This window comes from Urtica dioica, chromosome 2 (assembly GCF_054948205.1).
Source record: "Urtica dioica subsp. dioica isolate 48M chromosome 2, U.dioica_male_clone48M_v1_H2, whole genome shotgun sequence".
Taxonomy (NCBI): Eukaryota; Viridiplantae; Streptophyta; class Magnoliopsida; order Rosales; family Urticaceae; genus Urtica; species Urtica dioica.
This window is the reverse complement of record NC_142757.1, coordinates 35,165,135-35,179,657: the sequence shown is the minus strand read 5'-3', so window position 1 is coordinate 35,179,657 and position 14,523 is coordinate 35,165,135.

Sequence of the window (14,523 nt, the reverse complement as noted above, 5' to 3'; positions counted from 1 at the left end):
ACCCCCGGTCCGCTGAGGAAACGGCGGGAACCACCCAGTGGAAGCCATCAGCTCAGGAGAACGAAATCGTTCAACGGCTTTCCGAGCCTCCGACATTCCCCGGATCTCCTTCACAAAGTCGAGATCATCGGCCCCCTCGTTAGCAGGAAACTCGGACAAGGGGCCGAACCGGAGCGGGGCGTCACCAAAAGCCTCCGCCGAGACCCACACCCACGGTCGTCGATTGTACTTCTCTGAATCGATGATCAGCTTAGTATTCCGTCGATCGCGGGCCACAAAGAAACTGGGCTGCCCGGGCGCAGGGAAGACCGCGACGAGGTTGCGAAAATCACTCACGGTCATCACCCGCTCGGTCTGGCAATACCACTCCATATGGCACATCGCCACTATGCGGTAGAATGCCGGGCTCATCTGACATGCGTGCACCCCCAGACGGGCGAGAAGCTGCTGAACGATGGGTTGAAACGGCAACCGCAACCCGCAGTTAAGACTCGCAACTGAAACTGCGGCGAAACCACGACGAGGCCGGAAAGGACGGTCGTCCTTTAAAGGACGGAGAAGCGCCACGGATGACGGAATGGCAAAAGCCTCCCGGAGACCGACGAATGTCCGGTAGGTAAGCGTGCTCGAAGCATCAACCCCCGAACAATCGAAGTCCTCGGGAGCAGCAAGGCCCTCCTCGGGATACCACTCCGTCCTAGCGAGCGACCTCGCCGATACCAACGCCTCCGCGTCAGGGGTCTCGGGCTGAGAATCCCCTGGCTCCACGGAAGGGTCCCCGCCCTCCGACACGACCACGGCAGCTGCCGACGGTACCTCGGGACACTCCGATGCGAGGCCTTCGGCCCCCGGGCATGTCTCTGACTCACCTCCGGGATCTTCAGACTCGGGACCAAAGTCGTCCACGCAGTCTATCTCGTCGAGAACCGACTCTAGCGGAGTCACCGCATCCGCGTCCGTAACATCTCCCGGCGCGCCTTGAAAGCCCAAGTCGGACTGCGGCGCGTCGAGGCGAACTTTGTCACGGACCCCCCCGCCAACTAAGTTGATCACGAGGCGAGGGGCAGGCTCCCCGGACGCGGGACGATCAAACTCCCCGCCTGTACCGTGCCCAGTTGGCACGCACTCTTCGAGAGGCTGAGCAGCGGGCACGGTCGCACCCAGCTCGCCTTCCTCCAACCACTGCTCTACTCCGCTCGGATTTTCTTCCACGTGCAGAGGAACCTCCCTTAATCCCGCGAAGAGATCATCCTCTGCGTGTTCAGAACCCTGAAACAAGAGAGAGAAATCAATCTCGGGACTCTCAGCTGAGAAAAGGGGAGGGACACCCATAATGCAAACGTAAAAGAAGAAGACAAGCGTAAGAAAAGAGAAAAAATAATGTGAGGAGTGAAGGGAAGGGGGGAGGTCTATTTATAGACTTCTAGGGGGATAGGAGTCGAAATCCTACTCCCACAAGGAGCAAAATCGGAGTAGAAACTCCAAAAAGTCGGAGTTCTCCCGCGCGAAGCGACCCAGCCCCGCGCACGGGGCGCGCCGCGCGCCAAGCCCGCGCGCCGCGCGGGTCGTGCAGCGCAGACCGCGCGCCGCGCCGTCCAGGGCGCGCGCCGCGCGGCCACCACCTGAAAAAAAAAAAAAAAAAAAAAAAAAAAAAAAAAAAAAAAAAAAAAAAAAAAAGAGAAAAGAAAGAAAAAGAGAAGAGGAAAAAATTTTCCTCGGGGTCACAAGGCACGGGAAACATTTTCCTCAAACACCCAACTAGAAGAACAAAAAGTTCATCGCTGGGACGCCTCCCGAACGACGAACTTGGGGGGCTAATGTTGTCGGTCGTTTTCGGAAAACCCGAGACGCCGAGAGGGCACGTCGCTCAAAGGGCCGATGGTCAGGCCGGAGGTCCTGAAGAGCGGCAAATCTTCAAGCCCTCGCCCAAACTCCTGACTCCTCGAGTCGAGCTTCGCTCCTCGAGTCGAGCCTTGAGTCAATCTCCTCGAGTCGAGCTTCGCTCCTCGAGTCGAGCCTTGAGTGGTTCCTCGAGTCGAGCCTTTAATTGTCCCTCGAGTCGAGCCTCGAGTCACTTTCGAGTCAAGCCTCGAGTCATCCTCGAGTCACTCCTCGAATCAAGTCGCTAGTCGCTCTCGCCGGGCCGAGCCTTGCCCCTCGGATCGAGTCGCTCTCATCAAGTAGAAAGCTTCATATTTCACGTGAGAAGAATGGCATTCGAAGGCCCGCAAGAGCCCGGCGAGACGAGCCGCTCACTGCGCACGCAACGCGCTGCACCGGCCAGCCGGGCAGCAGGCAGCGCGCCGCGCCGGCCAGGCAGCGCGCCGCGCCGGTCAAGGAACCCTGCGCCGCGCGTCCTGCGCCGCGCGTCCCGCGCCGCGCCCAGTGACCCGCGCGCCGCGCCCCCTGCGCCGCGCGCCGCGCGCCGCGCGTTGTGCGCCGCCCTTTGTGCGCCGCGCGCGCCGTGCGCCTCCACTTGATGCCACACGCATTCCTAGTCCCACATGGACGAAAAAGGGACCTTCTAAGGCTCCCAAACACCTATAAATACCCTCTCCCATTGAGGGGAAAGCCATCCCAAGATATCCAAGAATATCTAATAATTCTCTTCATCTCTTATCGACACGCTCGATTTCTCTGCTTCTCTGGATGCCATATTTGGCCTGAAGCAGGTTCTCTTCTCTCTCCCTCGTTCTCAAAGGTCCCGAAGCACTCACGGGAACTTCCCGGACGTCGCTCCCTTTGACCGAACGTTCTCCGGTGCTCAAGCACGCCCCTAGGGTTCTCAACTAGAGCTACCCTCGCGCGTCTAACACGCTAGACGCGTACGCGATCTCCGAAGTTCTGAGACGCGGCCGAGGACTCCTCGCGCCCCGTTTCCTTCGTCGAACACGCCTCTTCACCAAGGCTCCACGCCTCATACTGCGTCACACACGCTTGAACTACGTTCTGACCTGATCCCACGCACGGGTACGTAGGCAGCCGACAACCAAGGCACGGTCACCCATCCTCCTCACCCCCTACCTCTCCCGAGAGGCGGGTTGATCGGAGAGAACCCTAGCTCGAGACTATCGAGTTCACACTCTTGGCCCGGGTGCGATCACTTGGTCCGGCCTTGGATCGAACCGCCCGAGGTTTTAAATAGTTGTTCATTTTCGTGCGACAACAAGGAGTAGCTTGTCGACTCGTGGACTCGGTACTCGACTCGAGGAGTGAACTCAACTCGAGGAGAAACTTAGAGTCGGCACGAGGAGTAGCTTATCGACCCGTGGACTCGGTACTCGACTCGAGGAGCGAATTCAACTCGAGGAGAAACGTAGAGTCGGCACGAGGAGTAGCTTGTCGACTCGTGGACTAGGAACTCGACTCGAGGAGTGAACTCAACTCGAGGAGAAACGTAGAGTCGGCACGAGGAGTAGCTTGTCGACTCGTGGACTCGGTACTCGACTCGAGGAGTGAACTCAACTCGAGGAGAAACTTAGACTCGGCACGAGGAGTAGCTTATCGACCCGTGGACTCGGTACTCGACTCGAGGAGCGAATTCAACTTGAGGAGAAACGTAGAGTCGGCACGAGGAGTAGCTTGTCGACTCGTGGGCTCGGTGCTCGACTCGAGGAGTGAACTCAACTCGAGGAGAACCGTAGAGTCGGCACGAGGAGTTGCTTGTCGACTCGTGGGCTCGGTACTCGACTCGAGGAGTGAACTCGACTCGAGGAGAAACGTAGAGTCGGCACGAGGAGTAGCTTGTCGACTCGTGGACTCGGTACTCGACTCGAGGAGTGAACTCAACTCGAGGAGAAACGTAGAGTCGGCACGAGGAGTAGCTTGTCGACTCGTGGGCTCGGTACTCGACTCGAGGAGTGAACTCGACTCTAGGAGAAGCGTAGAGTCGGCACGAGGAGTATCAATCGACTCGTGGACTCGAATTCGACTCGAGGAATGAAATCATCTCGAGGAGAAATGTAGAGCCGGCACGAGGAGTAGCTTGTCGACTCGTGGACTTGGTACTCGACTCCAGGAGTGAACTCAACTCAAGGAGAAACGTAGAGTCGGTACGAGGAGTAGCTTGTCGACTCGTGGACTAGGTACTCGACTCGAGGAGTGAAATCAACTCGAGGAGAAACGTAGAGTCGGCACGAGGAGTAGCTTGTCGACTCGTGGACTCGGTACTCGACTCGAGGAGTGAACTCAACTCGAGGAGAAACTTAGAGTCGGCACGAGGAGTACCTTATCGACCCGTGGACTCGGTACTCGACTCGAGGAGCGAATTCAACTCGAGAAGAAACGTAGAGTGTGCACGAGGAGTAGCTTGTCGACTCGTGGGCTCGGTACTTGACTCGAGGAGTGAACTCAACTCGAGGAGAAACGTAGAGTCGGCACGAGGAGTAGCTTGTCGACTCGTGGGCTCGGTACTCGACTCGAGGAGTGAACTTGACTCTAGGAGAAGCGTAGTGTCGGCACGAGGAGTATCAATAGCCTCGTGGACTCGAATTCGACTCGAGGAATGAACTCATCTCGAGGAGAAATGTAGAGTCGGCACGAGGAGTAGCTTGTCGACTCGTGGACTTGGTACTCGACTCGAGGAGTGAACTCAACTCAAGGAGAAACGTAGAGTCGGCACGAGGAGTAGCTTGTTGACTCGTGGACTAGGTACTCGACTCGAGGAGTGAACTCAACTCGAGGAGAAACGTAGAGTCGGCACGAGGAGTAGCTTGTCGACTTGTGGACTCGGTACTCGACTCGAGGAGTGAACTCAACTCGAGGAGAAACTTAGAGTCGGCACGAGGAGTACCTTATCGACCCGTGGACTCGGTACTCGACTGGAGGAGCGAATTCAACTCGAGGAGAAACGTAGAGTGGGCACGAGGAGTAGCTTGTCGACTCGTGGGCTTGGTACTCGACTCGAGGAGTGAACTCAACTCGAGGAGAAACATAGAGTCGGCACGAGGAGTAGCTTGTCGACTCATGGGCTCGGTACTCGACTCGAGGAGTGAACTCAACTCGAGGAGAAACCTAGAGTCGGCACGAGGAGTAGCTTGTCGACTCGTGGACTCGGTACTCGACTCGAGGAGTGAACTCAACTCGAGGATAAATGTAGAGTCGGCACGAGGAGTCGCTTGGCGACTCGTGGACTCGGTACTCGACTCGAGGAGTGAACTCCACTCGAGGAGAAACATAGAGTCGGCACGAAGAGTAGCTTGTCGACTCGTGGACTCGGTACTCGACTCGAGGAGTGAACACAACTCGAGGATAAACGTAGAGTCGGCACGAGGAGTAGCTTGTCGACTCGTGGACTCGGTACTCGACTCGAGGAGTGAACTCGACTCGAGGAGAAGCGTAGAGTCGGCACGAGGAGTAGCTTGTCGACTCGTGGACCAGGTACTCGACTCGAGGAGTGAACTCAACTCGAGGATAAACGTAGAGTCGGCACGAGGAGTAGCTTGTTGAGTCGTGGACTCGGTACTCGAATCGAGGAGTGAACTCAACTCGAGGAGAAACGTAGAGTCGGCATGAGGAGTAGCTTGTCGACTCGTGGACTCGGTACTCGACTCGAGGAGTGAACTCAACTCTAGGAGAAACGTAGAGTCGGCACGAGGAGTAGCTTGTCGACTCGTGGACTCGGTACTTGACTCGAGGAGTGAACTCAACTAGAGGATAAACGTAGAGTCGGCACGAGGAGTAGCTTGTCGACTCGTGGACTCGGTACTCGACTCGAGGAGTGAACTCGACTCGAGGAGAAGTGTGTAGACCGTCTCTCTCTGGGACCTCCGGCCGAACCATCGGCCCTTTGCGGCTTTGTTATACTTTTATTTTTTTTGTTTTTGAGTTGTTTCGAGTTATTGCTCCCTATTAGCCCCCCGAGTTTCTTGCGTTTGTGAGACAAAGGCCAAGAAACTCTCGTGTTGGAGGTCGAGCATCCCCGAGTATTACTCGACACTTGACGCCTTGGCGTGGTCGCCCGAGGGTGTCCCCTCGAGGGCGCGTGCGTGTGCCCATTAGTAAGTTGACGTCTAGACGCGGTCGCCCGAGGGTGTCCCCTTGGAAGCGTGCGTGTGCATCCCCTTTCGTGAAAAGCGTTGTGGAGGTCGGCGATGAGCGTGCCGGTGACGCCGGGGCGGTCTAGGAGCTCGGCGAGCCTCCGAGCCGTGTCCTCTCGGACTGCGGCGTCGGGGTCATTCGTCGGGTCTCGGGGCTGGCTCTCATTATCATGAGGTTGCCCTTCGAGATGGTGCGCGGGGCTTCAGAGGTCGTGCCTCGAGCTAGTCGCTCGGGCACCGACGGAGGTGGCGGGGACACGACTCATCTCTTGAGAGTCGTAGAAGTAGCGAAATTGTGGAATGGAAGGGAGAACGTGCTGGGGCCGAACAGATCTGCAGCGCCGGTTGGGATGGAAGCTTCGGCGAGCACCGGAGTCGGCTTGCACGCGCTGGGGCCGAACAGATCTGCAGCGCCGGTGGGAGTCGAGGCTTCGGCGAGCGTCGGAGCTGGTTCACGAGCGCCGGGGTCGGCTGGATCTGCAGCGTCGGCTGGGATGGAGGCTTCAGCGGGCATCGGAGCTGGTTCGCGAGCGCCGGGGTCGGCTGGATCTGCAGCGTCGGCTGGGATGGAGGCTTCAACGGGCGTCGGAGCTGGTTCGCGAGCGCCGGGGTCGGCTGGATCTGCAGCGTCGGCTGGGATGGAAGCTTCATCGAGCACCGGAGTCGGCTCGCGCGTGCTGGGGCCGAACAGATGTGCAGTGCCGACGAGATTCGAGGCTTCGGCGGGCGTCGGTGTCACAAGAGTCACGGTCGTTGCCGAGAGCGCCAATGTGGCCGCCGTCTCCTTCTCTTTCATTTCACCTCTCTCTTCTCTTTTTTTCTTTTCTCTGACTTTTCTTCTCGGTGGAGAGTCTGAGATGAAGACCAAAGTGGAATCTCTTTTTATTTCTTTTGTTTTCCAGAGAGGAAATTGTTGGCTTTGATTTTTTGTGGTCTTCCGTGGAGGAAGTGAGTTTGCTGGTGGAGAGCTCGTGGTTGTTCTCGAGATCCCCCTCCCTCGAGCTCCTGCCTTTGAGTGAGAACCTCGCTCGGCACGGGCCAGCTGAGACTTCGCTTAAGCAAGCTCCTCTTGCGCAAGGCTCATCCGTCTGATGAGGTCGTGAAGGATCTTTTCGCCCCGGGTCGCTCGAGCAAGCACCTGAGAAGGCAAAAAGACAATTCAGCAAAAGGCAAAGCCCTAAAACAGACAAGGTATGAGAAACTCACTCTCTGAGCATCAGAAACGCCGTGACGATAGAACTCCACGTCGCTGCTAGCCACGACGCTCTTCCACATCTTCATCGAAGATTGAGTGAGACCCAGGGAACATTCCCCCCTAACCTCTGCGGCCTCCACGTCGACCATCGAATTTACGCGCTTCGAGTCCGAAGACGTGTCTGGTAGAGCCGAGGAGGAGGGTCGCTTCAAAGAAGAGAGAGGGCCACTCTCCGTCGGATGAGCGGTATCGGGTCTCTCCCGACCATTCCGCGCGGCAATCCGAGAACGGACCACCGCCAATGACTTTGGGTCCCGGGAAGCCTTCGCCAAGCGCGCTCGAGCCCTCGCCCTAGCCGAAGACACTACAAAAGCGACAAAGTCAAAAACCCGAAACTAAGAGCAAAAACAGAAAGTGCGAAACGTCGACATACCTGGAAGGCCGCCGCTCGAGAGAAATGATGCGGCGCTGGGAGCACTTTCAGTCCGCTGACTGTCGCCACGGCTAGGAGGAAAGGGCGGGAACCACCCGGTGGAAGCCATCAGCTCAGGCAAACGAAATCGTTTGACAGCCTTCCGAGCCTCAGACATTCCCTGGATCTCCTTCATGAAGTCGAGATCGTCGGCCCCTGCGTCAGCAGAAAACTCGGCCAAGGGACCAACTCGAAGCGGCGCGTCACCAAAGGCCTCCGCCGAGACCCACACCCACGGTCTTTGGTTACATTTCTCCGAGTCCGTGATCAGCTTAGTGTTCCGACGATCGCGGGCCATGAAGAAACCAGGTTGCCCGGGCGTAGGGAAGACCGCGATGAGATTGCGAAAGTCGCTCACGGTCATCACCCGCTTAGTTTGGCAATGTCACTCCATGTGGCACATCGCCACGATGCGGTAAAACGCCGGACTCATCTGGCAAGCATGCACCCCCAGTCGCGCGAGGAGCTGCTGGACGATGGGTTGGAACGGAAGCCGCAACCCGCAGTTGAGACTCGCAACCGAAACTGTGGCAAACCCACGGTGAGGACGGAAAGGACGGTCGCCCTGTAAGGGACGGAGGAGCTCCACGGACGATGGAATGGTGAATGCCTCCCTGAGACCGATAAATGTTCGGTAGGTGAGCGAGCTCGAAGCATCGAACCCCGAACAATCGAAGCCCTCGGGAGCAACAAAGCCCTCCTCGGGATACCACTCCGTCCTAGCAAGCGACCTCGCCGACACTATCGCCTCTGCTTCAGGGGTCTCAGGCTGAGAACCCCCTGGCTCCACGGAAGGGCCCCCGCCCTCCGGCACGGCCGCGGCAGCCGCCGACGGCGTTTCGGGACACTCCGATGCGAGGCCTTTGGTCCCCGGACATGTCTCCGAATCACCTCCGAGATCTTTGGACTCGGGACCAAAATCGTCCACGCAGCCAATCTCGTCGAGGACCGACTCTAGCGGAGTCACTGCATCCATGCCCGCAATGTCTCCCGGCGTGCCACAAGAATCCAAGCCGGACTTTGGCACGTTAGGGCAGGCCTTGTCGCGAGCCCCCTCGCCGGCCAAGTTGATCATGAGGCGAGGAGCAGGGTCCCCGGACGCAGATGATCGACCCCCCCGCCTGCTCCGCGCCCAGGTGGCGCGCACTCTACTTGAGGCTGAGCAACAGGCACGGTCGCGCCCGGCTCGCCTTCTTCAAGCCACTGTTCCACTCCACTTGGATTCTCTTCCACATGCAAAGGAACTTCCCCCAATCCTGCGAAGAGATCGTCCTCTACATGTTCAGAGTCCCGAAACAAGAGAGAGAAATCAATCTCGGGACCCTCAGTTGAGAAAAGGGAATGAATATCCATAATGCAAGCGATAGAAAAGAAAAAAAAGTGTAGAAAGAGAGAGAAAAAATAAAGTGGAAGAATAATAGAGAGGGGGGGTCTATTTATAGACTCCTAGGGGGGTAGGAGTCCAAATCCTACTCCCACAAGGGGAAAAACGGAGGAAAAACTCGAAAAAGTCAGATTTCCCGCGCACGGGGAGCGCCGCGTGCCAAGCCCGCGCACGGGGAGCGCCGCGTGCCAAGCCCGCGCGCCGCGCAGGTCGCGCTGCACAAACCGTGCGCTACACCGTCCAGGGCGCGCGCAGCGCGGCTACGCAAAAAAAAAAGGAAAATTTTCCTTGGGCGACGGGACTTGGAAAATATTTTCCTCAAACACCCAACTGAAAAGACAAAAAGTTCATCGCTGGGAACCTCCCGAGCGACGAGCTTGGGGGCCTAATGTTGTCGGTCGTTTTCAGAAAACCCGAGACGCCCAGAAGACGCGTCGCTCAAAGGGCCGATGGTCAGGCCGGAGGTCCTGAAGAGCGTCGAACCTTCGAGCCCTTGCCCCGAACTCTTGACTCCTTGAGTCGAGCCTAGCCTCTCGAGTCGAGACTTGAGTCGGTCCTCGAGTCGACCCTCTCCCCTCGAGTTGAGACTGATTCAGTCTCCTCGAGTCGAGCTTCGCTCCTCGAGTCGAGCCTTGAGTCAGTCTCCTCGAGTCGAGCTTCGCTCCTCGAGTCAAACCTTGAGTCAGTCTCCTGAAGTCGAGCCTCGCTCCGCGAGTCGAGCCTCGACTCGAATCCTATCCGTCGAACACACATTTGTGTCATAAACCCGAAATACAAAGCTCACAACAACTCAACGGGCCCGGAAGGACGACGGTCGTGAAAAGCCACAAAGGGACAACCCGGCGCGCACCACGCTGGCTGCACCGCGCCCAGGCAAGGTCGCGCCGCGCGTTGAGCGGCGCAGCCCGCGCGCCGTGCGCCGCGCGTGGTGCGCCGCTGCTCCTTTGGTCGCCTCCTCTTGGAAAGGTGCGCGTCCTGAGTCCCACATTGGCGACGAAGGACCCCCTTAGGGTCCCCAAACGCCTATATAAACCCCCTCTCACTGAGAGGGAAGCCATCCCTTCATATCCTATCGATACGCTCGATTTCTCACTCTCCTCTACTTCTCTTGATGCCATATTTGGTCTGAAGCATTCTCATAAGTCTCTCCCGTTCTCAGAGGTTCCGAAGAACTCAAGGGAAGTTCCCAGACGTCGCTCCCTCTGACCGAACGCCCCCCGGTGCTCAAGCACGCCCCTAGGGTTCTCGACTAGAGTTCCCCTCGCGCGTCTAACACGGTAGACGCGTACGCAATTTCCGAGGTTCTGAGACGCCGCCGAGGACTCCTTGCGCCCCGTCTCCTTTTTTGAGTACGCTTCTCCACCAAGGTTCTACGCCTCACACTTTGTTACATACACCCTGTACTACGTTCTGACCTGATCCCACGCACGGTTACGTAGGCAGCCGACACCCAAGGCACGGTCACTTCTCCTCCTCACCCCCTACCTCTCCCGAGAGGCAGGTTGGTCGGAGAAAACCTAGCTCGAGACTTTCGAGTTCACACTCTTGGCCCGGGTGCGATCACTTGGTCCGGCCTTGGATCGAACCGCCCGAGGTTTTCAATAGTTGTTCATTTTTGTACGACAACAAATTCTATGAAATGAAATAAATTCACAAGGCCCAATGAACACATCATGGCCGAGTGATTTAAATCATCATATGACCATGTCAGAAAAATTTATTGACATTCATTTCATGCCATGTCCAAAAAGACAAAATTACCCTTTCGACAATTTTCGTAAAACTTGTCTCGTTCTTGTTTTGACTTAGCTTCTAGTTTAATTATTCCTACACGATGTGATTTGTGATAGTGACCTCATGGATCCAAATGAACAAAGCTTGAGCTAAATACTTGGACTCAAAAGTTCACAAACATTTTCCAAGTTTAGCTTAATGTCAACTGACTCCACTAAAGAGTTGACACTGAAAATCTCTCGGTTCAAATGAATTCATTTTCTACTCAAGAATTCACCCTAATTGTAATGAGTGGATCCACTGAATATTACCTATCTTTACCCTTCATGAATTCAACCTAATTGTAATGAGTGGATCCACTGAATATTATCTATGTTTACCCTAAAAAATTACAATTTTACCCTTCTAGCTGTTATTTCCTCAACTCCTTTGTCGCTTGTGAATAAGTTAGAAACAATGTATTGACGAGGAGCTAACAAGTCTCATTGTTTCATCCAAAAGAGTCAAGACTCAATTTGGACACTGGCCAAATCATTTATTCACATTCCAAGGAAACATAGAATGGGGTGATATACATTGCATTTCAGCAATCTTGTACATGAATTCCATATCTATGAGAACTTCACAAAGTTACTCATGACATCTTAACAACTTAGTACTTCACCAATAGGTCTTGTTCAGAATCGTATAGTGAGTCCGAACTCTGACTTTCTCAAATGAGAATACGTAAGCTGTGAAATGGCATGTCTCATTTCAGGACTAAGGTAAGCACGATGCAATTCATACGTAGTGACTTCAAGACATAAGAGGTTAAATGGTTTGTTCGTATTTTGTCTCTAGAAGTGCACTGGTCAATGCAGTACCTTCGGAAGATACCTAGAAGAACTATAAAGTCTCCAACTCTCAATGCCCCATAACCAGACATCATAGATTTTCCTAACAATCGTACTGAGGTCAATAGTCCTTTGACCTTAGATTGCGAATATATCGTTTTAAGCAAACTACGAAGAGTTTGTTCATGCAAATCTACATTTGTCTCCGGCGGTGTTTCGGAGCTTGTGTGTTTGACGCGTAGGGGATTTTCAGTAGAAAACCCTGAGCGCAGCTGTGCGCTAGATTAAGCGCTCAATTAGAGGAAATTATCCTCAGAATGTCTCCGGCGGTGTTTCGGAACTTTAAGAGCGAGTAATATTGGAAAGGAATGAATGTGTCTCTCCTTCACACCGAGATGGGGTATTTATAATGAATGAGGCCTAGGAGGGCCTCTGGACGCACCCCGGGGAGTGGGCCACGGGTCTCGGGCGCGCGAGGCGATTTCGAGGAGCGCACGCAGCGAGTGGGCCCGCACTGCCGCGGCACGCCGGTTGGTGGGAGCGGCGCTCCAGGTTCTCTGCGTGCTCTTGTGAGGAGCGCGCGATGGTGACTCCCTGCTCCATGTGGGAGCTTGGGCTTGAACGTTTTAGGCCGTTTGGATGGGCCTTTCCCGTCAGTGGACTTCGTGGGATTTTCGAGAACGACCGATAATATTAGCACCCTAAGTTCGTCGCTCGGAAGATCCGGGCAATGAACTTTAGTTGTTTTACGCCGGGTGTTTGCGAAAAATTGATTTCCACGAGCTTCGTCGTCGCGAAAACTTCCTCTCTTTTTTTTCTTCTTTTTCGGAGGGGGCGCGTTGCGTGTCGGACTGGCGCGGCGCGCGGGTAGCTTTGCACGCGCGTTGCGTGGTCGGCCGAAAGAGGATTTTTCCTCTTTTTCTTGCTTCCTTTTTCCTCCCTTGTTGGAGTAGGATTAGGATTCCTACTTTTGGAATCCAACTTTTCCACCCCCCTCCCCTATGTGCCTATAAATAAGAGCACAGTTCTACATATTTTTCACAACTACATGTGCTTTTTCTCACTTTTCTGTCTCTCTCTACACTAGTGCATAATAGAAATTCCATTCCCCTTCTCAAACAAAGATTCCGAGGTGTATTTTTCTCACTTGATTCAGGACTCTGAGCATGCAGAGGGCGATCTATTTTTTAGATTGGAGAAGATTCCCGTACACATGGAGGGGGATCCAAGTGGAGTCGAGCAGTGGCTCAAAGTGGGCGAGGCGGGCGCGACTGCGCCTGTCACTCAGCCTATGGAGCGGGAGGAGGTGCGCGCGTCGACTTGGTGTGGCACGGACGAGGGAGCTGGTTGACGTGGTGCATCGGGAGAAGTTGCGCCCTGCCTCGTGATCAACGTGGTTGACACGGGACGCGCGACGCATCAAAGTCTTGCGCGCTTGGCCGAGTGTCTGGCTTGGATGCTCCGAGCGTACCGAAGGAATAGGTTATGGAACTTTGGTGGCGTTGCCGGAGTCGGCTCTTTTGCAACGGCATTTCTGATGCCCAGAGGGTAAGTTTCCGTCTACTTGTTTCACCGCACCCTTTTGCAACGGTTTCGCTTTTGATTACTTGTTCTTCTGATCGCTTTTAGGTGCTTGAGACTCATCCAGGAGGAGCTTGCTCAAGCAAAATCTCAACTAACTCGTGCCGAGAAGGGGTTCTCACTCAAGGGCGGAGTTTACGGGTATTCGCGAGTAGCTACTAGAGACTCGCATGGAACTAGAAGTCGTCTAAGGCCGGTGTGATCGTGCCCTATCAGCGGTGACGAAGATGGCAAGAGAGTTGACTATAGAGCGTCAAGCTCTTGATGTGGCGACTCGGTCGATGGAAGTTTTCCAGAGCGAGGTGCATGACCTTCAATGCCAGTTGGACACTTGAACGGATGAGGTGAACATCATACAGAGCCATCTTACGTCAAGCGAGGATGCATGCGTCCGAGCGAAGCACGAGCGGGACTCTTTGGCGGAGGAGGTTGCTCAACTAGCTGTAGAGAGTTAGGCATTTGTTCCCGTTTGTGTTCGGGTTAAGACTTGAGTATTTGTTTTGGTGGGGCATACTTTCTTGAGGATCTCCTCAGGCGTTGCATATGTCACTAGCCCTCCAAGATTTTGGGTTTACAAGCGTTATCTTGATGACCGAAAAACTTTGATTAAGTGGATTTTGAAAGGAAAACCTCGAACTTTATTAATCTTGCGAAAAATTTGAATTCTTAAAACAATTGCTCGTAGGCCTTATTGAATTTGGGAAAAAAAAGAAATAAAAAGGAGGGGAGCTTTGGCTACTTGTAGTACTGCCTCTAGTGTTCCGTATTCCATGGGTGACGGATCGTGGTCCCGTCTGTGTACTCGATGTAGTAGGTCCCGTCATGTAAGACTTGAGGGACTCTGTAGGGTCCTTCCCAATTTGGGTTGAGGATGTCGGTGCCCTGTACTTGGGTGTTTTGAAACACTCGCCTTAGTACAAGGCTTCCGATGGCGAAGGTTCGCCTTTTGATCTTGGAGTTGTAGTACTTTTTTGACTTTGTGCTTTTGCGCAGCGAGACGGATAAGTGCATCTGATCTCTTAATGTCGATTAACTCCAACTCTAGGCGCAATACCTCGTCGTTGTTTTTCTTGTTGAAAGTCTCAACTCGGAATGTGGGGATCTCGGTTTCGATCGGCACCACACCTTCGATCTCGTATGCGAGGGAGAATGGGGTTTCCCCATTAGCATTTCGGGAGGTCGTCTAGTAAGCCCATAAGATGAATGGTAGCTCTTCGGCCCAGGCGCCTTTTTTTGTCTTCGAGCTTCTTTTTAAGATTTCTCTTTATAATGTTGTTGACTGCTTC